General features: G+C 41.2%; 2 pseudogenes; one reads left to right on the forward strand and one right to left on the reverse strand.

The window, feature by feature from the left end:
• Positions 1-19,913, forward strand: part of LOC105728511 (bifunctional methylenetetrahydrofolate dehydrogenase/cyclohydrolase, mitochondrial-like) — a 41,994-nt pseudogene extending 22,081 nt beyond the window's left edge.
• Positions 17,908-17,982, reverse strand: LOC135272361 (U7 small nuclear RNA; annotated as a pseudogene).
• Positions 19,914-22,755: the final 2,842 nt, after the last annotated feature.

A 22,755-nucleotide genomic window follows, 5' to 3' on the forward strand; every position in this document is an offset into this window, starting at 1 on the left:
GGACCAGACAAAACTGGATGCTAGTTTTAATAGTCTGCATTTCTATAAAAATAGTGAAGCTTGCCAGGCACAGTGGCTCACGCCTGTAATCCCAGCACTTTGGGAGGCCAAGGCTGGCAGATAACGAGGTCAGGAGTTCAAGACCAGCCTGGTCAACGTGGTGAAACCCATATCTCCTAAAAATACAAAACTTAGCTGGATGTGGTGGTGCGTGCCTGTAGTTCCAGCTACTCCGGAGACTAAGGCAGGAGAATCGCTTGAACCCGGGAGGCAGAGATTGCAGTGAGCCGAGATGATGCCACTGCACTCCAGCCTGGCAACAGAGCAAGACTCTGTCTCAAAAAATAAATAAATAAATAGTGAAGCTTGGAAATAATAACACACAAACATTTAAAGACATAATTCACTTTTTAGAAAAAAATTTCTGGCAAGTTATTTCTAAACTAAGTCCACATTTCAGAGTTGTTTGATCTAGTTCTGACTGGTTCTGATTCGTTCAGCAGCAGCACCTAATATTCGTGCTTTCTGCTGCTGTGTTTCTCCCTGTCTTCTCCTTTCCTTTCCATAAACTTCTTAGCTCAATGCTCACTTTGTGTCGTACACTGTGCTAGAAGCTTTTACATCACATAAGTTTCTCTCAAGTACTATAGTTCATTTGTTCGTAAAGAGGAAATTATACTTGATTTTAGATGCAAGAGGAAAACTGCTTAATTAAATGAACACTGTGTCTCATCTTTTAATAAAATAATCTTTGTAGAAGAATAATAATTATTTCCAAAGCATATGCTTGTTTAATGTGGATGAAAAGAACATCGTGGTCATGTTTTGTAATAGAATTTCAATGTCCTTTGCCTTAGAAATGAATTTAAGGAATATCTAAAGTATCATTCTTACCACCCCTACCTTCTCTTATATGATAGTATAAAAATCACTGTCGTGAGTTGTTTCATCAGTTCTCCATGTATTAAGGAACTACCAGACCCTGAATAAGGTGATACAAAGGTTAATAATACATAGCCCCTGAATTCAAGGAGCTAGTCATAGACAAGACACAAATATCTAATTATTGTGAAGCATCATGAATATAATAATAGTGATATGAACAAACCTCCTAGGGACACAAAGGAGGTGGCAAGTTTTTTGTTTTTGTTTTTGTTTCTGTTTTTGTCTTGGAGAAAGGAAACAGGACCCAGGAACAATTTACAGAGGACGTAACGCTGGCGTCTACAAAGATGGGTGATACTTCACCGGCCCGGTCTTGGCAAAAGAAACAACAGCTCAGAGGCACAGAGCTAGAAAGAACAGGAGCCCCGGGCCAAGGCACAGGCTACGTGGCAGTAGCCACAGACAATGAGGAGAAAATGCTATGGGCAGATTGTAAGGTATCTTACGGTATTCTAACCTACAGCCAACAAGGAAGATTTTAACCAAGGAAAAGGCATAATCAGATCTGTATTTTAGAAGGATTACTCTGTCTGCATTATAAAGAATGGCTGAATTTGGGGACACAAAAGGTGGAATTGGAGTCAGAGGTTAATTCAATAGTCTCGATATGAGATATTTCAAAAATAAAATATATTGATTCTAATGACATATCAAAGCTATGAAGAGCAGGGCGTGGTGGCTCACACTTGTAATCCCAGCACTTTGGGTAGCCAAGTGGGGTGGATGACTTGAGCCCAGGAATTTGAGACCAGCCTGGCCACCATGGGAAAACCCCATCTCTACCAAAAATACATATATATGCAAAAATTAGCCAGGTGTGGTGGCACTCACCTGTGGTCCCAGATACTTGGGAGGCTGGGACAGGAGAGGGTCGCCTGAGTCTGGGAGGAGGAGATTGAACTGAGCCAAGATCGCGTCACTGCACTCTAGCCTGGGTGACAAAGTAAGACCCTGCCTTAAAAAAAGGAAAGCCTATACTGCTATAGTATGTTTAAACTGAGATGAACTGAGATGGGCAGAATACCCTGTTCACACCTTACTGGATATGTTTTAACACAAGCAAGCAGTGCCCAAAGAAGTGAATCATGGGAAGGAGCATTCTCTGGTAATAGCAGCAGGGCTAGTTTTCCTACAGACCACACGGGAATTCAGAGTTTGGCTAACTGAACTAATGTGCATGAAAGAAATATGGTACAGAAGAAGGACACCTTAAAATTCGTCTTCATTAGAGCAGAATTAACCTGGGAACCTGCAGTTAGGAAGTCGGGTAGTATTTGCTGGGGCTCAGAAACTTGAGATAAGACTTGTTTTCCAAGACACAGGTCACAAAGACCCTGCTGCTTGAATTGAATATGATAAAGAAGCCAGCCAAAATGAGCCAGAATCAAGATGGTGAACAAAGCACCTCTGGTTGTCCTCACTGTTCATTACAAGCTCCTTATAACGCATCGACGTGCTGAAAGTCACTCCGACCAGTGCCATGACAGTTTACAAATGCCATGGCAACATCCAGAAGTTACCCTATATGGTCTAAAAAGGGGAGGAACCTTACTTCCAGGAATTCCCTGCCCCTTTCCCAGAAGACTACGACTAATCCACCCCTGTAGCATATGATCAAAAATAACCATAAAAATAGCCAACCGCAAGCCCTCGGAGGTACTCTGCGTATGGGTGGCCAACATTTTATTCCTTCACTTTCCAATAAACTTGCTTTCACTTTACTCTGTTGGCTCAGTCTTGAATTATGTGAAGCCAAGAACTTATGTGGCCTCCTGGGCTGAGCCCCAATTTTGGAGTTCACCTTGTGACAAACTGATACGCCAAAATATAGCACTTTGAAGCCTCCAGGTCTCCCTGACCTTCCCCCTGCCCCAAAAGCACAGTATGACAGCCAAAGTTCCTTTATCTGCCTAAGATCCAGACCCACAAAAAGGAACAGTTTTTTTCTCCTCTCTGTAAGACCAAGAACGTAACCACACCTGAACAGACCCCTTCACGAGATTAATATACAAGTTACAAGTTAGTCTGTTCCCTGATGCCTTTATTCTTCCTAGTCATCCCCTTAACAGAATCTCTCTTCTCCCTTGACCCCCATAACCTCTTTTTCCAATATTCTCTATAACCTTCTGAACCCACTGGGGAGTGGGCAGTCACTCTGTGTTCCTCCTGTGAGCACATTAATCAAATTTTTACACCTTTTCTCCAATTAATCTGCATTTTGTGAGTTGATTTTTCAGAAAAAGTTCAGAGGATGAAGGGAAGGTTTCCCTCTGGACCCTACACATTAATGGAGGAGGGAGGTGAAGGGGCAGGGCCAAGGCAGGGACTGGCAGGTGGAATACAAAATCATATCTATTTATTTATTTTCTTTTTTGAGACGGAGTCTTATTCCGTCACCAGGCTGGAGTGCAGTGGCACGATCTTGGCTCACTGCAACCTCCACCTCCCGATTCAAGTGATTCTCCTGTCTCAGATTCCCAAGTAGCTGGGAAGGTATGTGCCACCACACCCAGCTAATTTTTGTATTTTTAGTAAAAACAGAGTTTCACCATGTTGGCCAGGATGGTCGCCATCTCTTGACCTCATGATCCACCCACCTCGGCCTCTCAAAGTGCTGGGATTACATGAGCCACGTCTGGCCGAGAAATCATATCTATTTTATAGGACAGTCTGGAGAATTAAATGAGATAAGACAAGTAAGTGCTTGGCATCTACACAGCTCACTATATATGACTGGATCGTAGCCTTCTACCTGGCCACCGCAGCTCTCAAAAGACACACCCTACAACTATCATCATGCCATTTATAATAAATGAGCATTTGCAGTTCCTGTTAAATAGAAATTAACTTTACATAATTTCAGATAAGTCACAAATTCATCGTGTGAAGCAACATCCTGGAATGTATGTATTGGGCCCTTATGACCGTTCTGCTTGTACCTAACATCTTATTCTCACGACTGCCAACTCTCTCTCATTCACTTTAAGTGAAAAACACCTCTATCTTATTCCCAGGTATTCGTTCCCTCTCACTGCTAAATGTATTACATAGCTAAATTCTTGTTCTTAAGATTAACTTAATTAAAAGATTGTTCAGATTTTTTTCATTAAGCATCTAAATATCACTATATTACACCAAAATTCTGCCACATTTATACTGGTTAAAAAACAAAACAAAAACTAACCCAACCAAACAAACAAACAAAAACATGAAATAGGTTCAATGAGCTTTAATTTTCACATGAAAAAGGAAACTAAAAATCAAGTACTGAAAAAGTGAAACAGCTCTCTAAAAGCATTATAATTCAAAAAACAACAACAAAAAAAACAAGTGAAAGGGAATCACTTAATTAATTTAAAAGTATTTTATTCCTAGACATTTTGGCAGGTTTTAAAAAAAGTCCCACAGGTGAGCACTGCCTATAGTACTGTTTTAGAACTACTGTTGATACCAGACTAATATATTTGTTTTTGTTTTGTTTGCTTTAAACCTCACTTACAAGTGGAATCTTAGAACAATTTTGAGTCTAATGAGAGACATACACTCAAAGAAAAAGACAACTTGTTTCTCTATTATATTCACACTCACGGAACACTTCTGAGACCAGATGTCGAGGGGACTTCGCCGGACACCACGCAATTCTCCAGTGGACATGAAATAGGGATTGTATAATTCAATTTAATTCCATTCTGAAACTAACTACCTAGGGAGAGCATCAGATCTCACAGGTTATAGGCTCAGTCCCACAAGACTGCCCCCGACTTTAGGCACCAATCATGAGCAATATGTTATCACCTATAATTTTGACCAACTGACTATAAATCTGGACTCTCACTACTTCCCTCCTTGGGTTCCTTTAATTTGTTAGAGCAGCTCACAGAACTCAGGGAAACACATTTACCAGTTATTATAAAGATGTTACAAAGAGGCCAGGCTCAGTGGCCTGTAATCGCAGCACTTTGGGAGACCAGGGCAGGCAGATCACTTGAGAAGTTCGAGACTATCCTGGCCCACATGGTGAAAGCCCCTCTCCATTAAAAATACAAAAATTCTGCTGGGTGCAGTGGCTCACGCCTGTAATCCCAGCACTTTGGGAGGCTGAGGTGGGCGAATCACCTGAGGTCAGGAGTTCGAGACCAGCCTGGCCAACATGGTGAAACCCTGTTACTACTAAAAATACAAAGATTTGCTGGGCATTGCAGCACATACCTGTAATCCCAGCTACTGGGGAGCCTGAGGCAGGAGACTCGCTTGAACCTGGGAAGCAGAGGTTGCAGTGAGCCGAGATTGTGCCACTGTACTCCATTCTGGGTGATGGAATGAGACTCTGCCTCAAAAAAACAAAAAAAAAGAATATTATAAAGAATACAGATAAACAGCCTGATAAAGTGATACATAGGGCAAGGTATGGGGAGTGGGATGCATGGAATTTCTATGACCTCTCCAGGGGCTCTACCCTCCTAGCTGATCGACACTTGTTCAAGAGGTTTTTTTGGTTTTTTTTTTTTTTTTTTGAGACGAAGTCTCACTCTGTTGCCCAGGCTGGAGTGCAATGGCACAGTCTGCTTGCTGCAACCTCTGCCTCCCAGGCTCAAACGATTCTCCTGCCTCGGCCTCCAGAGTAGCTGGGAATAAAGGCATCCACCACCATGCCCAGCTAATTTTTGTATTTTTATTAGAGACAGGGTTTCATCATGTTGGCCAGGCTGGTCTCGAACTCCTGACCTCAGGTGATCTGCCACGTTGGCCTCCCAGAGCACGGAGATTACGGGCAGGAGCCACTGTGCCCGGTCTTATTTATTTTTATTTATTTATTTATTTATTTATTTATTTATTTATTTTGCGATATAGTCTTGCTCTGTTGCCAGGCTGGAGTGCAGTGATGCAATCTCAGCTCACTGCAACCTCCACCTCCTGAGTTCAAGAGATTCTCATGCCTCAGCCTCCCAAGTAGCTGGGATTACAGGCACGCACCACCAACCCTGGCCAATTTTTGTATTTTTAGTAGAGACGGGGGTTTCACCACATTGGCCAGGCTGGTCTTGAACTCCTGACCTCAGGTGATCCACCCGCCTTGGCCTCCCTAAGTGCTAGAATTACAGGTGTAAGCCACTGCACCTGGATTTTATAAAGAGCAACTCCAGTGGGCGCCACACACACACACACACATTTTCCTGGAGATTTGTGAGTAGGGTTGAAAGTTCTGACTCTCTAATCCTTTAATCACTTGGTCTTTCTAGCGACTGGTTCCATCCTGAGGCTATCTAGGAGTCCTACTCTAAATTACTTCTTTACCATAAATTCAGGTGTTATCAAAGAAGCTCACTATGTATAACAAAAGACACTCCTATCACACAGATAATCCCAAGAGTTCTGGCTCTGTTTACCCAAACCAGAGACAAAGACTAAAAATATTTCATATTATGCTACACAACAGAATGCAATTGCCTATAAAGAACAAATCATATAAGGACCTGGACACAAATGTTTCAAGCTACATTTCCAAAGGCTTACTGGTTCAAACTATGGTTTAGTTCGAACTAATCAATAGAACGATTAAAAAATATATTTTGTCCTAAAATGCATCATAACATTAGACAACAACATAATAAAAAGTCAATGTAGGGCCAGGTTCAGTGTCTCATGCCTGTAATCCCATCACTTTGGGAGGTCGAGGCAGGCAAATCATTTGAGGTCAGGAGTTCAGAACAATACTCCATCTCAAAAAAAAAAAAAAATTCAATGTAGTCCTCATTTTGCAGAACAAGGCCTCTAATTAAAGCTCACCAAAGACACATGGGCATATTATATATTACTATTCTCCCCTTTTGTAGACAAGGAAGCAGAGGCACAGAAATCATATGACATCTTAAAGACTATAACAGTCGGTCAGGTGTGGTGGCTCATGCCTGTAATTCTAGCACTTCAAGAGGTGGAGGTGGACAAATCACCTGAGTTCAGGAGTTCAAGACCAGCCTGACCAACATGGAGAAACCCCATCTCTACTAAAAATACAAAATTAGCCAGGTGTGGTGGCATGTGCCTGTAATCCCAGCTACTCCAGAGGTTGAGGCAGGAGAATTGCTTGAACCCAGGAGGCAGAGATTGCCGTGAGCTGAGATCATGCCATTGCACTCCAGCCTGGGCAACAAGAGCAAAACTTCCTCTCAAAAAAAACAAACAAAAAGAAAGAAAGAAAAAAGACTATAACAGTCTCCAGCTGTGTTATCCAATATTCTGTCTAATACCTGAAAGAATAGATGCTTGGATCTACTCTCTTCCCTCCTGCCTCTTTTTCCATCCCTCTCTCACTTCTATTGAATAGAGAAAGCAGTAACTTGAGTTTTCTAATAGTCAAGTCGTCTGCTAAAATGATATTACAGTTCAAAGAGTTACCAAGTTAACTGGATTTTGATTCCACCTAAAATACTCTTAGGTGCCCGATCTCCTGGTCAAAGAGGAGACAGGTAAGTTGGCTCCAAGACTACAACTCAGGTAGCTAAGTGACATCATAACCCAGAATCAGCGGATTACTCAAATAAGACACACCAATAGCTGTTTCTGAGTTTATTGGTTATGTGCTTATTGACCTTATGAAGACATACAACAAAAGCATTCATTCCTGAGCTGCATCTAAAACTCACTAGATAAATAAATAAGAGACAATAGTTGTATCTATGTGATGGAAAAAATGTCAGATCCCAAAATGATAAATTTTAGGTTAACCTCCTTCATAAAAGGGTCAACTACTAGGTCAACTTAATTTCTTAATTTTTAAAAAATTTTGGTAGAGATGGGGTCTCACTATGTTGACTAGGCTGGTATCAAACTCCTGGCTTCAAGTGATGCTCCCACTGTGGCTTCTCAAAGTGTTAGGATTATTGGCATGAGCCACTGAGCCTGACCTACTTAATTTTTTTTTTGTATATGAAAAGTTGTTGTTTCCTAAAAGTAGAAAACTGACCTATAAGCAGTTTGATTTCCAAATACAGCAACCACCCTAATAAAAGAACCAGAATTTTTTGTAAGCTTAGTATTAAGAAATGATGGTGTTTATTAGCATGAATAATAAATTTCACAAAAGTAGTGATCAAAAGCTAAAACTAAAGAACAGACTATTATTTGAATTAGCTTTAACAGAAAAGTAGGGTTTGGACATAGCATAAGAATAAAAATTAAGTGCAAATACGGAGAGTTTAATTGGTGATGTATAAAATGCACTAAAGTAAGAAATGACACAAAATAAGGAAGACTGGCTAGGGAGTCACTTTAATTGTCCCAGACCTGATGGGAGTCCAACATGCAGTAACAAGAGGAGCCTATAATAAGATGATGGGATGAGATAGAAGTCAGGTATGAAAGGTGGTGGAGATAAAATTGACAAGAATCAAAATCTAAATGGATTTAGAAGGTAAGAGAAAGGAAAATATTAAAGATGATTAAAAATTTAGGATTTAAAAAAATAAATCATATTATATATTGACTTGGGCTCAGGAAAGTGTTGCAGCCCAACAGCTTTTTCTTGCTTGCTGCACAGTAAAGCCAATACACTGAGACAGCAGTGTTACCACAGAGAAAGTGTTTAATTATCTCAAAGCCACTGAGCAGAAGAAAAGGAAATGTTTCTCAAATCCATCTCAGAGTCTAGGGTTTTTAAGGATAATTTGGGGGACAAGGGGCTAGGGAATGGGTGCTGCTGATTGGTCAGAGATGAAATCATAAAAACATCAAGTGTCTTCATGAGCTTAGTCAGTTTCTGAGTGGGGGTCACAGTTTGAGTTGAGTCAGTTATTTGGTATGGGTCACAGGTACAAGTGGCATCATTTGGTCTGCAAGAATGCAAAAGTCCTAAAAATGTCTCAAATGTCAGTCTTAGGTTTTGGAATAATGATGCCATCTATAGGAACAATTGAGGAAGTTACAAAGCTTTTGACCTCCAGCTACATGACTTCTGAGCAGTGAACAATAACACAAAAGCAAGTTAGGGAGCAATGTCAGGTTATCACTTAACTATGCCTACATCTTAAAATAATTCAAGCACCTTTCATAATTCTAACCTTGCGGCCTTTCCTTAGCTTTACAAAGGCAGTTTGGTCCCCAAACAAGGAGGTTAGTCTCAGGAAGGAAGTATTATTACCCTTGCTTTAAGGGTAAACTGTAAACTCAGTTACTCCCATAGTTAGCTTGGCCTATCCCCAGGAATGAGCAGAGATAGTTAGTTTGTGGCACTGGAAACAAGATGGGGTCAGCTATGTTAAACTTTTCTCACTGTTGTAATTTTGCAAAGGCAATACCAAAAGTCCTCTCCTCAGAGATCATCTAGCACTATCTGATATTACCAAGATGAAATTTGAATTCCAAAATGTTTAGGTAATTGATGCTGGGTCACACAGCCATTAGGGACAGAGTTGGACTATAATTTTTGACTTTCAATGTTCATATAACTTATCAAATATTTGAGACGGTATCAAGAGAGATAAGCTAAGGGAAATCACATTTAATAACAAAAATAAAGATAAAGATAACAATAATAAAGGCTTTCCTTTAGTATATGTTTACCACAAGCCAAGCAGTATACCAACTCTATATACATATGTTTATCTCTGTAACTACCCTATGATGTAGGCACTATTATCATCATGGATAAGAAAACTGGTTCTTACCACATGTATTAGTTTGTTCTCACACTGTTAGAAAGAAATGCCCAAGGCTGGGTAGTTTATGAAGAAAAGAGGTTTAACTGGCTTGCAGTTTTACAGGCTGTACAGGATGCATGGCCAGGGAGGCCACAGGAAACATTCAGTCATGGAAGAAAAAGGAAGAAGGCTCCTTTCCATGGCCTGAGCAGGAGGAAGAGAGAGAAGGGGGATGTGCCACACACCTGTAAACAACCAGATCTTGTGAGAACTCACCCATTATCCTGATCTAGAGAGTTGGTGTTAAATCATTCCTGAGAACTCTGCCCCATGATCCAATCACCTCCCACCGAGCCTCACTCCAACACTGGAGATCACAATTCAACATGAGATTCGGTGGGGACACGGATCTAAACCATATCACTCAGGCTGTATCACTTCCCAAATCACAGACGTGATAAAAGGCAGGTCGTGGGGACACGGATTATCACTCAGGTTATATCACTTCCCAAATCACAGACACGATAAAAGGCAGGTCGTGGGGACACGGATCTAAACCGTATCACTCAGGCTGTATCACTTCCCAAATCACAGACCCAATAAAAGGCAGGTCGTGGTTCAACCCAGACAATCCAGACTACAGAGTGTGCATTTTTACCCACTTTGTGTCTTACTGACCCTGAAGGACCACTGGGACATTCAAGTAGAGACATCCAACAAGTTGTTATAAAGTTGATACCATGTTTTGGATGGAGGTCAAGGCTGAAGACACAGATAAAGGCCAGTGCTGAAGCTATGGAAACACATGAGACTATGAAAGTAAAGATTGTAAGAAAAAAATGAGAAGGAAAAGAAAAGGAGCTGGCAGCATATTCTTCGAATGGAATTGCCTTACAGAGCAAGAGGACAGAGTCTGAAGATGAATAACCACAAAGATGGGAGGAAAAGCAACGGATACAGTAAGCTCCCTTACTGCATTCAATTTCTACTTGACAGGTGTTGCTATTGTTGCTGTTGTTGTTTTAATTTTTCTTACTTTTTGAAAACCTCTAAGCAGACATGAGAATAAAGGTAAACAAAGAATCTTGGCCTGGCACAGAAAGGTTTTCAGTTTGAGATGACTTGTTTACCCAGAGGTTGCATCTCTGCCATTTCTCATTGAGATCAATTCTCAGATCTCAATTTTTGACCTGATCTTTAGATTCCAATTTTCCCCTAGCCTTTGGGGTCAGCTTTACCTGATCTTGTATTGTCTCTTCAGCTACAACCCATGAGACCCTTCAGCTCAGAATGATCTATTCAGTCCTGATCTTTGATGTCACCTGTCAAAGTTTGTTTAATTTTAAGAAATAGCAACTATCTGAAGTTAGCTTAAGTAAAGGTAATGTCCTTTTATTAAGGAAGGTCTCATTACCCAAGGCCAGGAAAAGTAACCAGACCACAATAAGGGACGGGTACACAAAAATGACACAAAGTCAGTCTCTCTCTCATCACATGGCCAACCACCCCTTATTGACCAGTTTTCATTGCTTGGACATCAAACTCACTGTCCTCAAATAGCCATTCAGGTACCCCAGTTTTAATGTTCTTGTAACTTTGGGAATGGCCATGAACAAATACATTTTTTCGTGTCTCTAATTTCACACTCTCACGTGAGACAATCTGATGGTCTCAACTTGGTTTAACTATTCACTCCAGTCTTCAGCTGTGACCAAGAAACAGTTTTTGTTTATTATTTTTCTTTTTGAGACAGGGTCTCCCTCTGTTGTCCAGGCTGGAGTGCAGTGGCACAAACATGGCTTGCTGCAGCCTCAAGCTCCTGAGTTCAAGCTATTCCCTCATCCCAGCCTCCCGAGTAGCTGAAACCACAGGTGCACGCCATCATGCCCAGCTGACTTTTTAATTTTGTAGAGAAAGGGTTTCACCATGTTGCCCATGCTGGTCTTGGATTCCTGGGCTCAAGCAATCTTCCCACCTTGGTCTCCCAAAGTGCTGGGATTATAGGCATGAGCCACCATGCCATGCCAGCCAGTTGAAAAAGTTAAAAAAAAGTGGCCACACTACATGAATCACATACAAATAACTGGAAGTGCACCTATTTCTTCCTTCCACAAGACTCTCTAGAAAGAACTAACTCAAAATGGAATGTCATGGGGCAATTCTAGAAAAAATATTCCATCTTCCAATCCAGATATGTATTCTGTATAACCATACCTATAGGAGCTTCCTGACAATACAAAACCAAGAGAGGTTCTGGAAGGATTTCACAGGTCTGAGCTGTCTGAGTACTTTTGTGCTGAAAAAATACAGCATCTATCCTGAATGTAGATATTTCTCTTCAGAATTAGCTAGAATCAGATCTATCACATGATTGTCAATAATTCTGGATGTATAATGAAATGATACTAATAACGATAACAGCAGTTCTAACAACTTCTATTTCTCATGCTTCACCCACAAGGACCATTCTGAATGATTTTACATAGCTACAAGCCAGGTGCAGTGGCTCATACCTATAATCCCAGCACTTTGTGAGGCCAAGCTGGGCAGATCACTTGAGGCCAGGAGTTTGAGACCAGCCTGGACAACATGGCTAAAATCCGTCTATACTAAAAATATAAAAATTAGCCAGGCACGGGGGTGCCATGCTGTAGTCCCAGCTACCCGGGAGGCTGAGGCAAGAGAATTGCTTGAACCTGGGAGGCAGAGGTTGTACTGAGCTGAAATCACACCACCCACTCTAGCCTGGGCAACAGAGCGAGACTCTGTCTCAAAAAAAAAAAAAAGATTTTATAAACGGCTACACATTTCATGTGCACAATAGTTCCAGTGGCATTTTCCACTCTTATCCACTTTACAGTTGAGTAAACAGGCAGAAAGAGGTTAAGTTATTGGTTCAGGGTCACTCAGTTTTCCCAAAGTTGCGCAAATCCAGATCGAAGCAGAATTTGAATCCAGGCACGCTTAGCTATGAAGCTCACATTATCAGTACACTGTAAGACCTTATCTCTGCTTGCTAGAGTTTGTGTTTGGAAGAAATGACGTAAGATCAAACAGAGGTTTGTTTGATCAGCCTGCACAGTGACTTATGTGAGGAATAAAGCAGCAATCTTCCAGCTCTGCAAATTTTGTGTTTCAAGCTGGCATAAAGCGATCTGCATAGCTTGTTTGATTGAATGCTATCATTCCCAGGATGTTTCCTTTCTCTTTCCCTGTGCTCCTTTCTTCACCACCCTTGTTTTAGAGTCTGCTATTAAAGTAGATGGAAATCAAATGCTTAGACACACAGAAAAATATGGATATGCTATCCATGTGACGCTGAGACAAAAATGGCAGGAAATGGAGAAAACGATACTACAGGCAGCCAGGAGTTCCTCTCCTGACACCTCATGGCAGGGAAAGGCAAGTGTACACAGTCGTTTGAAGCCTCTTTCTTTCCTTAGATGAATCATTTCAGGAGTGAACTGCATACATTGTTAAAATACCCAGTGAGGGGTGGAAAGAATGGCACAGTCTCATGGGAGTTTAAAAGGTCTCTGTTCTTCTCCTGCATTTTAAAGTTAAGCTGGCTGTCTTTGGTGTAGTCTCTTTGGCAGGCCAAAATGTTTATGTGTTTTGAAGAAAATGATGTGTGTTCTTCTTTGTAGTTTTGCTAAGCATTTAAAAGCACAAAAGAGGATCTTTTAAAAATGTAACTGCAATTGAAATGCCTAGAGAACAGAAGCGGCAGAAATGGCTAGTGTAGGCTCACTCCAGAGCTTTGAGCGTGATGCTCAGACTGAAGGAGGATCAGAAGATCTCACTGGAGTTAACAAAAGCATTATTTATAGAAGCAGAAAAGTGTAAGAAGCTGATAGCCACGCTGGTAGTTAGACACAATATTTGCTGACTCTTTTTCAAATACGTTTTTGATAATAGCTAATGAATCTGGCTAAGGTGGACATTACTTACGGTTCTGAGTTCATTAAAAATGCACACTTCTGTGTGTATATATGCTTCATCAGACGTGTGTGTGGACTAAATGCATCAGAAGTCCTGCTAAATACTCTTAGAATCACATCTATGAGGCGTTCCCACATTTTCAGAACTAAGGCTGTGGTGCGTTTCAAGTAAGTTTTATTAAGAAATGTAGGAAAGGAGCAGATTTTTTCATCTTCCGATTTGATGACATGACCATGCAGACCCACTCCAGAGCTTTAAAGGAAAGCCCAGGGAATTTTAAGACCTAGGCCTCCAGGTTACAATTATTTCTAGAATGTTACATTTTTGTCTTTTCATGTGTTTGTGGTTTCATAAACAAAATCTCCTGCCCCTACTGTCTCGCTCACCTGCTCCCAGGAAGAGAGAACGCCCTTCCTGTTCACTTTATGTGTTTGTTATGAGGAAGATGGATGCAGACAGCATCGCCCTATCCTTTCTGCATTTTCTCTGTCTACCTCCCTTCTCTGCCTTGGGCTTTGTCAGTTCCTTTCTCTCTACACTGCATCTCTTTTAGTTCCAAAAATAGATCATTCAATTTAGGAAGAACAATTAACTGGAAAAAAAAAAACCTCAAGTATGGGGAGGCATTTCAGCTTCTCTATCAGGCATGAAGTAATTGGCAACACCATAGCAGCATCTTTACTGGGGATCCTGTTTCATTCTTAAATGTGAGCTTCAGGAAAATCATGGACTCAGAAAAATTGGACTCACTTTTACAGGTCCTCAACACCTCCCTCGTCAGCTCCAAACATGTCACAGAACAATGGCACAAAGAAGACTTTACTGCTGGGATTTCACTAGTATTTGTACTAGATTCGCTCCATGCAGCACTCATGGATATTTTGCATGATTTCTTACCCAGTAAATATTTATCTTCTCAATACATTGACCTGTCCCTTGAAACCTTATATTTCTGGAGCATTCTAATAGTGTCAAGGGGGACTTCACTTAACATTGTAGTCATCTTAGGGCGTTTCTCCAGGTGTGATCTTTAGAAACACCTAAATTAGAATCACTGGGGTCTTTGTTTAAAAAGGCAGATTCCTAGCCTACTTCTCAAACAGAATATTCAGTGTGATTTTAACGGATTTGAGAAACGCTAACTTAAGGATTTTTCATAAAGCATAGCCTAGTTTAGAAAGTTAAAAACCTTTTAAAACAGTAGTTCTCAACGGAGGGGATTTTGTCTTCCAGAGCAAGGTCTATGGATATTTTTGATTGTCAAAGTCAGAAAGGGTGAGTGGGTACTACTGGTTTCTAATGAGTAAATTCCAGGAACAGTGCAAAATGTTTTACAATGCTCTATCGCCCAGCTCTACTTCCCAAAGTCTGGGATTACAGGTGTGAGCCACCATGTCCAGCCTAAATTTAATTTAATTTAAATTAATTAAGTAGCCACATGTGGCTAGTGGTAACCATATTAAATAGCGGAAATCTACAGGCTAGACTTTTTCCTTCTACAAAATTTTACACAATATTTTCCCTTCACCCTCCAAGCCTGCCTTCAGAAGTAACTAGGACTTCCCATTCCTGAGCCTTCCCATGACAAAGAATTATTCAACACAAAATGTCAATAGCGCTGACTTTCAGCAACCCTGCTGTGAGGGGATGGTCATTTCTGATCCCAATCTGGAATTCCCAGTCACTAGACAGATAAAAATTCTTAGAGCCACCTCTGAATTCTACTGATAATGAAGCTAAAACAAGGAGTAAGCTATTTATATATAAGAATAATGTCAGCTGAAAACCATAGTCTGGTTTTCTAATGACTCTCTTTGGAAACCATGCTAATATTACTGGAAGGGGACTGTGAGAGAAAAGGATGTAAATAATGACAGAATTGGAAAGAAGAAAATAGAATTAAGACAAGTCAACATATTATGGAGATGAGAAATGCTTGAATCAATGCTATCTCATCTAGGGTTCAAGTTTATCTATTCTGTTGAAAGTGTTTAGTTGCTGAGGAAAATGGTCAATGCAGAGCAACAAAAGGCAAGGTGATTTTTAGTGCTGCAACCAGAAAAGGCTCAGGAATGGGAAGTCCTAGTTACTTCTGAAGGCAGGCTTGGAGGGTGAAGGGAAAATATTGTGTAAAATTTTGTAGAAGGAAAAGTCTAGCCTGTAGATTTCCGCTATTTAATATGGTTACCACTAGCCACATGTGGCTACTTAATTAATTTAAATTAAATTAAATTTAGGCTGGGTGTGGTGGCTCACACCTGTAATCCCAGACTTTGGGAGGCAGAGGTGGGCTATAGAGTGAGACACTGTCTCAAAAAAAAAAAAAAAGAAAGAAAAGAAAAAGAAATTACAAAAAACAGATACAGACTTCAAGAATTCCGGAGATTAGAATTATCGGAATATTATATATAATATACACACACACATACACACAGGTGCACACACACACAGGTGCACACACACACATTTGAATATATATGTATATTTACACACATATATATACAGCCACATACCACATACTGATGTTTTGGTCAACAAAAACAGGTTGCATAGGCCAGGCACGGTGGTCCACACCTGTAATCCCAGCACTTTGGGAGGCTGAGGCGGGTGGATAGGTTAAGCCCAGGATTTCAAGATCAGCCTGGCCAACATGGCTGATCATCTCTACTAAAAACACAAAAATTAGCTGGGTGTGGTGGTGTGCACCTGTAATCTCAGCTACCTGGGAGACTGAGGCAGGAGAATCACTTGAACCCAGGAGGCAGAGGTCCTGGCAAGTTGAAATTGCGCCACTGCACTCCAGCCTGGGCAACAGAGCGATTCCATCTCAAAAAAAAAAAAAAAACAGATTGCATGCATGGTGGTAGTCCCATAAGATTATAATGGAGCTGAAAAATATCTGTAGCCTAGTGACATCATAGCCATCATAACATTGCAGCACAATGCAGTACTCATGTCTTTGTGGTGACGGTGTAAAACCTACTGCCAGTCCTTTGGAAATACAGCTCACACAATTACATACAGTTTAGAATACTTGATAATGATAATAAACAACTATTCTAATGGTTGATGTATTTTTTATACTATACTTTTAAATCACTATTTTAGAGTGAACTTCCACTAATTATTTTTTACAAATTAACTGTTAAGGCCAGGCACGGTGGTTCATGCCTGTAATCCCAGCATTTTGGGAGGCCGAGGCAAGCAGATCATGAGGTCAGGAGTTCAAGACCAGCCTGGCCAACATAGTGAAACCCCTGTCTCTACTAAAAATACAAAAATTTAGCCGGGCTTGGTGGTATGCACCTGTAATCCCAGTTACTTGGGAGGCTGAGGCAGGAGAATTGCTTGAACCCGGAGGCAGAGGTTGCAGTGAATCGAGACCGCACCACTGCACTCTAGCCCCAGTGACAGTGCAGGACTCCATCTCAAAAAAAAAAAAAAAAAAAATTACCTGTTAAACAGCTTCAGGCGAGTCTTTCAGGAGGTATTCCGGAAGAAAGCATTGCTATTATAAGAGATGACTGCTCCATGTGTATTATTGCCCCTGAAGACCTTCCTGCGGGGCAAGATGAGGAGGTAGAAGACAGCGATTCTGACCCTGTGTATGCCCAGGGTCATGTATGTTTGTGTGTCTTAGATTTTAACAAAACGTTTAAAAAGTGAAAAAAATTAAAAACAGAAAAATACGTATAGAATAAGGATATATAGAAAAAAATATTTTTGTACAACTGTATGATGTGTGTTTTAAGCTAAGTGTTATTACAAAAGAGTCAAAAAGCTAATGAAAATTTTAAAAAGTATATAAAGTGAAAAGTTACAATAAGCTATGGTTAATTGATTATTGAATAAAGAGATTTTTTTGGGGGGGACACAGTCTAACTCTGTCACACAGGCTGGAGTGCAGTGGTGCAGTCTTGGCTCACTGCAGCCTCCGGTTCCTGGGTTCAAGCAATTTTCCTGCCTAAGCCTCTCAAAGAGCTGGGACTACAGGCACACACAACCAACCTGGCTAATTTTTGTCTTTTTGGTAGAGACAGGGTTTTGCTATGTTGGCCAGGCTGGTCTTGAACTCCTGAGCTCAAGCAATCTGCCTGCCTCAGCCTCCCAAAGTCCTGGGATTACATAGCCATGAGCCAGCATGGCCAGCCTTTTTTAAACATTTTTCTTTTAATAGAGACAGGGTCTCACTATGCTTATTGCCCAGGCTGGTCTCAAACTCCTGAGCTCAAGCTATCCTCCAGCATCAGGTTCCAAATGTGCTGGGATTACAGGCATCAGTCACTGTGCAAGGCAATTTATTTATTATGCTCCATAACTTATATTTATAATACAACAGTATTTTAAACATCCTAATTTCTAAAAAATAATTTTATTTTATTTTAGGGGATTTCTGGCAAAAAAGAAAAAAGAAAGCAATCAAGCCTGACAGACAAATTCTAAAAGAGCTGTAACACTACAAAATAATTTTTAAGACAGTAAATTATTTCCAATCTAGAATTCTATACTCAACCAAAGTGTCAATCAAGGATGAGGACAATAATCAATAAGATAGCCAAAAATTTCCTTCCCATATACTCTGTTAATATTAGGAACTAAACTAAGAAAGAGGAAAATTTGGGATCCAGGAAACTGGGGATCCTATCCAAAGGAGGCGAAGATAGTATCCAGGATACGGTAGGGAGGAGTTTCAGGATGTCAACTTGAAGCCACAGTACAGACTGGAGCAGAAGTATGGAGAGTTCAAAGAAAGACATTTTCAACAAGCAGTTAGAACTACTGGATTACATGATGCATTTGATCCTGTGGAACGGTATTTAGAGTTCTGTAAGGCCTGGAAACATCAGTGATAGGTACAAAAAAAACCCCACAATTTTTAAAGGACAACTAGTAATTGCAGAATTGTTTTTAAGTACAGAGAAACAAAAAGATACTATCAGATTACACGATTCAGCTCTAGGAAATATTTACATAGTAAGGCCAGGAGCGGTGGCTCACTCCTGTAATCCCAGCACTTTGGGAGGCTGGGAGGATCACCTGAGGTCAGGAGTTTGAGGGCAGCCTGGGCAAAATGGCAAAACCCCATCTCTACAAAAAATACAAAATTAGTTGGGTGTGGTGGCACACACCTGTAGTCTCAGCTACTCGGGAGACTGAGTTGAGACAATTGCTTAAGCTCAGGAGGTAGAGGTTGCACTGAGCAGAGATCACACCACTGCACTCCAGCCTGGGCAACAGAGTGAGACCCTGTCTCAAAAAAAAAGAAAGGAAGAAGAAAAGAGAAGAGAAAAGAAATAAAGTAAGGATTATGTCCTGATTAAAATAGAAAATATGATAGAACTATATTGGAAGATTGGGGAGGATTATCTGTAAAAATTAGGGGTGGTGTAAGACAGCTAACTCTTAAACTTCTATGGTAGCAAATTAATACAGCGTCCTAACCGAAAAAAAAAAAAAAGCAATTTAAGTATAAGTGTGCTATTTAGAAATAGAAGCCCATTTAAAAAACACCATACCCTCCTGAGTGGTCACAGGCTCACGTCCGCGTTGGCTGCCGGGCTGCTCCTGCCCTCGCACAGCTGCTCCCTCCACCCTCGCCCCTCCACCTCGTGGCAGTTCCAAATGAAGCTGTTGTCGTTTCTGGAAAGAAACTGGCCCAGCAGATCGAGCAGGAAGTGCGGCAGGAGGTGGAAGGGTGGATGGCCTCAGGTAACAAATGGGCACACCTGAGCGGGATCATGATGGTCAGCGAGAATCCTGCAAGTCACTCCTACTTTTCAACAAAATCAGGGCAGCTGTGGGATTCAACAGTGAGACAATAGTGAGACCAGCTTCAATTTCAGAGGAAGAATTGTTGAATTTAATTAATAAACTGAATAATGATGGTAATGTAGGTGGCCTCCTCGTTCAGCTGCCTCTTCCAGAGCACATAGATGAAAGATCTGGCAACGCTGTTTCTCCAGACAAGGATGTTAATGGCTCTCACGTAAGTAATGTAGGGCGAAAGTGTTTGGACCTGTATTCCATGTTACCGGCTACCCCATGGGGTGTGTGGAAAATAATTAAGCGAACTGGCATTCCAACCCTAGGGAAGAATGTGGTTGTGGCTGGTAGGTCAAATAATGTTGGAATGCTCGTTGCAATGTGACTGAACACAGATGAGGTGCATGACCGTCCCAGAGGTGACGCCACTGTTAAAATATCTCATCAATATACTCCCGAAGAGCAGTTGAAGAAACACACAGTTCTTGCAGATATTGCAGTATCTGCTGCGGGTATTCCAAATCTGATCACAGCAGATATGATCAAGGAGCAGCAGTCATCGATGTGGGAATAAATCGAGTTCACGGAAAACTACATGTTAATCGTTTTCCTAAGCTACCTTTTTGAGGCTTAGTCGTTGGGAAAATGTTTAGGATTGTTCCTTGCTGTTAGTCCTCATTTTATGCACGTTACCCTGCAGTAAGTTCTCCCATTTTAATTTTCTAGGATTGAAAGGCTTCTATTATACATTATTCATGTGTATTGTCATATTGTCTTTTGCTATATACTTTAACTTCGTTGTTAAATTTTCATATTGTATAGTTTCTTTGGTATATCTGAAAACCTATTTTTGAAAAACAAAACTTGGCTTGATAATCATTTTGGCAGCCTGGGTAAGTATCCAACTTACTTTTCCACCAAAAGCTGTCAGCTGCTGCCTGCTTTTCTGTGATGTACCCTGTTGACTTTTCCAGAAAATTTTTAAGAGTTTGAGTTAATATTGAATTTAATCAGACTTTCTGATTCAAGGTTCTTTTTTCTTTTCTTTTCTTTTTTAATAAAAACCAAAACCAAAACAAAATGCCATGAAAGTAGCATCGAGGAAATGGGATTCAGGTGAAAAAGGACTAAAGGAAGGACTAATGCTCTTGGTTAAATGCATTAAAGTCGAATTGGACTTTTTTTTGAGATGGAGTTTCACTCGTGTTGCCCAGGCTGGAGTACAATGGCGCAATCTTGGCTCACTGCAACCTTTGCCTCCTGGGTTCAAGTGATTCTTCTGCCTCAGAATCCCAAGTAGTTGCCCCATCATGCCCGGCTAATTTTGTACTTTTAGTAGAGACAGGATTTCTCCACGTTGGTCAGGCTGGTCTCGAACTCTGACCTCAGGTGATCCGCCTGCCTTGGCCTCCCAAAGTGCTGGGATTACAGACATGAGCCACTACGCCCGGCCAGACATCTTAAACTATGTAAATATTACTTTGATTTAAAAAAAAATAAAATAAAAATCACAGGCCGGACTCTGTGGCTCATGCCTGTAATCCCAGCACTTTTCAGAAGTCAAGGCTGTGGATTGCTTGAGCCCAGGAGATGGAGACCAGCCTGAGCAACATGGCAAAACCCATCTCTAGCAAAAACACACAAAAAGTAGCCCAGCATGGTGGCTCACACCTTACTTCCAGCTACTTGAGGGGCTAACACGGGAGAATCACTTAAGCCCAGGGAGGTGGAAGCTGCAGGGAGCTACCAGCGAGCCACTGCACTCCAGCCTGGGTGACAGAGTGAGGCCCTGTCTCAGAAAAATAAAAATAAATGTAAAAAATGCAACCAATTGCGGTGGCTCATGCTTGTAATCCCAGCACTTTGGGAGGCTGCGGTGGGTGGATCATCTGAGATCAGGAGTTTGAGACCAGCCTGGCTAACAAGATGAAATCCCTTCTCTACTAAAAATACAAAAAAATTAGTTGGGTGTGGTGGTGCGTGCCTGTAATCCCAGCTACTTGGGAGGCTGAGGCTGGAGAATCGCTTGAACCCGAGAGGTGGAGGTTGCAGTGAGTGGAGATTGGCCATTGCATTCCAGCTTGGGCAACAAGAGTGAAACTCCATCTCAAAAAAAAGCAATGCAACCAATTTAAGACATGATGCACCAATAGCAAGGAGTCCTTCCATCAATGTGCTGGAATTCCAAATAAATGCTTTCGTTCCAAGGCAATAATTACCTTGGCAATCTTTAGGTGGCAATCAGACTTTTCAGTAGTATATATTTCAGTGAACTCAAGAAATAAACTAATCTTAATAAACTTTCATAAGTCCTATTGAGGTAGGCATGGGACTCAACTCCAGAGGCAGGCCTAGGACATCCACCCAAACTGAGAACTTGCTAAAACAGGGACGAGGCAGAAGCAGCTTCCCACAAGACATGTGCACCAGTGCGCCACCTCAGTTTACCATTGCCATGGCAACGCCTGGAAGTTACCACCACTTTCCACGGCAAGACCTGACAACCCAGAAGTTCTCACCCTTTTCTAGAAACTTCTGTATAAATCACCCCTTAATTTGCATGTAATTAAACATGGGTGTAAAGGCGCGCAGCACAGCCTCTGAGCTGTTCCTTTGGTCACACTGCCTGTGGGGTAGCCCTGCTCCACAAGGAGCTGTACCTCCGCTGCTGCTGATGCCAAGCACTGCAGTTGTGTCTATTTGGCCCTCACAGTTTATTAGTTATTCATTTGATATTAGACTGAATATTATAGTTTATTGGAAAAAAATGGAGTTTTTCATTGACAGAATTTTATTAATATGCATAGTTACTTTCACTTTCAATCGCTCAACCGCCCCACCCCTTCCTGGGTCTATCGATATGTATTTATGTGTCTTTTTTTTTTTTAAGAAACAGAGTCTCTGTCTTGACCCAGGCTAGAGTACAGTGTACCGTAGCTCACTGTAACCTTGAACTCCGAGACTCTGGAGGTTCTCCCACCTCAGCCTCTGGAGTGGCTAGGACTCCAGGCTTGCGCCACCATTCCTAATTGTTTTTATTTTTGTAGCTCTGAAGTCTCGCTATGTTGCCCAGGTTGGTTTCAAATTCCTGGCCTCAAGCAATCCTCGCACCTCAGCCTCCCAATCTTTTACTTTGTATTTACTTTTTAAAACCTGCCTTGAGAATATATTACCCACTTGTTCTGGGTTCTGGACATTACTTGATTATTGAGCATAACTCTTTAAGGTTGGTGTTATATTTAGTTTTTTAGTTTTTTGACAGAGTCTCACTCTGTCACTTAGGCTCGACTGCAATGACATGATCTTGGTTCACTGTAACCTCTGCCTCACAGGTTCAAGTGATTCTTCTGCCTCAGCCTCCCTAGTAGCTGGGATTACAGGTGCCCACCACCATACCCAGCTAATTTTTGTATTTTTAGTAGGCTTGGGTTTTACCATGTTGGTCAGGCTGGTCTTGAACTCCTGACCT

This window comes from Aotus nancymaae, unplaced genomic scaffold (assembly GCF_030222135.1).
Source record: "Aotus nancymaae isolate 86718 unplaced genomic scaffold, 86718_ANA_hifiasm-v0.15.2.pri h1tg000108l, whole genome shotgun sequence".
Taxonomy (NCBI): domain Eukaryota; kingdom Metazoa; phylum Chordata; class Mammalia; order Primates; family Aotidae; genus Aotus; species Aotus nancymaae.